Below are 3,547 nucleotides of genomic sequence, written 5' to 3'. Positions count from 1 at the left end.
CCTCCTACCTTAGCCTTCTTGCTACAGTAGACTTTAGCAACTCTCCAGCTGAGTGCTCTAATTGGAATTAATAGTTTTTATTTATATGGGAGTGGGGCAAGCAGGCTGGGGGCATATAGCTCAGTGGTAGCACACTTGCCTAGCATGTACCAGGACATGGATGCATTCTTGACCCTGGAAAAGCTTTTGTTTTTGTTTTTTGTAATGTCAACTTTTCACTTTTAAGGTGTGGAAAGCCTTCCACATTCTAGAAACTGTGTACCACCCTCTGGCAGTTAGGTTTTCTGGGCATGCTGACATCTGTGAGGTTCCCTTTTCTAGTCTGCCTTCATCATAATAGCCCCTATTAGTTAGTAGACTGTCTTCAGCCCAGAGCTGACTTCCTCCTGACCCTGGGGCCCAGTCTCCTACAGATGGCAGCTGGCTCAGGCTTCTCTATCCCCTGCTTCTTCTCTTCCCGTCCGGTCTCCCCACCCCCTTCCACCAGGCTGTTTTCTTTCTATATATGGTAATACTGCTCACTAGCATAAGCTGCTAGCTTCCCGGGAAGGCTGGAAAGTGACATCACCCAAACATAAACTTTCTGACACTGGCTGCAGTTTTCTGTTAGCAACCGGGAGGGTTTATTGTTAAGGCAGCTGTAGCTGGGTCGACGTTTTGATGCTGCAAGCTCTGAGTAGTGCTAAGAAGTAGCCAGCCAGCCGGGCAGGCGCCTGGTGCACGGTAGCGAAGCTGCCTTCATAGCACCGCGCCCTAATTCCAGCCAGAGTACTAGTTCCTCCTGACCGCTCAGCCAGTAGCGGATCTGCAAGACTTTCAGGCCCAGATCTCTCTCTCTCTCTCTCTCTCTCTCTCTCTCTCTCTCTCTCTCTCTCTCTCTCTCTCTCTCTCTCTCTCTCTCTCTCTCACACACACACACACACACACACACCCTAAGGAGAGAGGAGACAGGAGAGAGGAGACAGGAGAGAGGAGAGAGGAAGTTCCAGGACATCTGGAGAGTAGCACAGAACCTAGCTGGGTAATTAGTCCCCGAATTAGAGCTTCCTCTGTTCCCTAGTGAGATTGACCCCAGAAAAGCAAAGGCCATTCAGAATCACAAGAAGCTTAAAGGAAATGCGTGTGACTAGGACATCTTTTGAAAATGATCTCATCATCCTTGAAAATACTCTTCCTGGTTATTTGGTTTAAAAAAAAAATGCTTAAACTGGCCCAATGAAGCAAGCCTGTGTGGAATCCCAGCAGAGACTGAGCCAAGGGAATCGCAAATTCAAGGCCAGTGAACTTGGGCTGTGGAGCGGAGTTCCAGATCAACAGGAACAACTTAGTGAGAATGTCTGAAACTAAAGAGTGTAAAAAGAGGCCTAGGAATGTAGTTCCATGGTAGTGTTTGCCTTGCCTGCCCCAGCCAGTGCTAGGGAAAACAAACAAACAAACAAACAAACCAAAACCAAAACCAACCAACCAACCAATGAAACAAACAAAAACCCGCACAGACTAGTTACCTACCCGAGAAAAGACCTTTTCTCAATGTTATTGAAGAGTTCTCAATCAAATTTTGTGTTTAAATATAACTATTTATTTTTCTATGTGTACATACACTTAGAACATGGAAAGGAAGAATGCCTTGCGCTCTTCTCCCAGAGCTCTGCAGTGGGTGTCAGACAGAACGCTCAAAGGAGGGAGGCAAACAAACCCTCACCGCATGACCTCAGATCTGAAGTCCGCAGCCGGCTCTTTCCACTAAACTGGTAAGAGTACCAGCTTACCCAAAGGCAGAAGGAAGTCCACCCAGGCCTGCTAGATGTAGTCTTGATTGTTTCTGTGACTGGGAAACCAAGACGGTTCAGAGGTTGGCGGAGCCCTCCCGTTGGCCTTTCAGCCTGATTTCCCTTTCCACCAGAATAGCCCAGCTGCCCTTCCCACCCACATACGCCCTTACTCTGACAAGCAGAAGTCAGTTAATCATGACAGAGACGCTTAGTCAGAAAAAGCCTTGCAAGCAGGAGGCTTTTAGTCAGTCTGCAGTACCCGGGTAAGGCTGGGTATGATGGCGGACGCCTGCAACCACAGGAAATGAAAACAGGGTTCCTGGGGCCAGCCAGCCTAGCCAACCTGGTGAGCTTCCAGTTCAGTGAGAGATCCTGTCTCAAAACATAAGATGAGGGGAACCCCAACATCAACCTAAGGCAGCCACATCCATGTGCATACACACAAACTCCTACACATACGCAGAGAAGCAAGAGGTGACAGACGATTAACTGCATTGTAACCAACCTGGTCTCACTTCATACCATCACAGTCGTGGCGGCCTTTATTTTCTATTCCCTCCAGAGTTCCCTATTGGTGAAAACGTAAAACTTAAGCACAGCTGAAAAAAAAAAAATCAAGGACAGTCTTTGTAAGAGTGTATGTATCTTGTCTTAAAAGTTTAAAATCCAGGGGCTAGAAAGATGGCTCAGTGATTAAGAGCACTGACTGCTCTTCCAGAGTGACTCACAACCCTCTGTAATGGGATCCGATGCCCTCTTCTGGTGTGTCTGAAGACAGCAACAGTGTACTCACATACATAAAATAAATAATTTTTTCATATTTAAAAAAAAGGTTAAAATGCCTGCTTTCCCTCAGTGGCATGAAGATGTGTGGTACAGATGTCGTGCCTTCTCTTGTGTGAGGTCTCACCCTCATTTTCTCATACTGAGGTTTATGTTTTTTTGTTTTGTTTTATTTCCTCCCCAACCCCTCTCTTTTTCCTTTTTTTTTTCTTTTTTGGGATTGTGGTCTAGAAGAAGTAGCTGTCTGCCCTCTAGTGTGCTCAGCTGGACTTGCATCTTGGAGGAACTAAAACTCAAGAGAGCTGGGCACCTGCTAGAATGAGGCAATTTACAGAGGACTGTCCTTTTCAAATTTCAGAGTTACTCAAACAAAACAAGGTATCAAAAAGACACAGCACTTAACGTTTACTGCAAAACTAGAGAGCAGAAGGTATGAAGGTTCCAGAAAACCAGTTAGAGAACGTGAACTCCTTTTTTTTGGCCACGTGGGCTCAAATTGAGTTGAACGCCTCAGAACCTCTGTATCCGGCTAGTTAATTGGTCTTTTAAGTTTCTTGTTTTTCAATGCCACATGAATGCTGTTACTCTGGGAACTGTCCAGCCGCAGCTTTCCCTACCTCTTCATGTTTTATTTCCTATCACCGCTTAGCTTGGTTTATAGATGCTTGGTGATTTGCTGCTTCTTAGCTATGACCGGCTGCACCATACCTCTTCTGAAGTCCCCTCAGGCTGATCTTGCTGATCCATTGCTGTTTAAATTCTGTGGAACTCCCTTCCCTCCCCCACATTCTCTCACAAATATGAGCAAATGGCCAAAGGGTGATGTTGAGGTCTTCGTCACTCACTCTGCACCTTGTGTTTTGAGGTAGTATCTCTCACTGACCCGGGCTTATACCATCTGTGCAGCTTGGCTTTCCTGTTTTGTGTGGACTCTTCCCCAGTCACTCCATGTCGGTAAGCCTGTCTCACTCTTGCTTTCTGGACATTGGTCC

At 46.3% G+C, this 3,547-nt stretch overlaps 1 long non-coding RNA gene across 1 annotated transcript in view; it reads left to right on the top strand.

Annotated features, from left to right (window-relative positions):
• Positions 1–402: 402 nt before the first annotated feature.
• LOC116070460 overlaps positions 403–3,547 on the top strand; it is an 8,160-nt gene continuing 5,015 nt past the window's right edge. Inside the window, exons 1-2 of the long non-coding RNA XR_004110402.1 lie at positions 403–508; positions 1,607–1,751. This is a non-coding gene — a long non-coding RNA (uncharacterized LOC116070460). The remainder of the gene's footprint in view (positions 509–1,606; positions 1,752–3,547) is intronic.

This window comes from Mastomys coucha, unplaced genomic scaffold (genome assembly GCF_008632895.1).
Source record: "Mastomys coucha isolate ucsf_1 unplaced genomic scaffold, UCSF_Mcou_1 pScaffold22, whole genome shotgun sequence".
Taxonomy (NCBI): Eukaryota; Metazoa; Chordata; class Mammalia; order Rodentia; family Muridae; genus Mastomys; species Mastomys coucha.
Note: the sequence above shows the minus strand (reverse complement) of the source record. Positions and strands in the feature narration are given on the sequence as shown.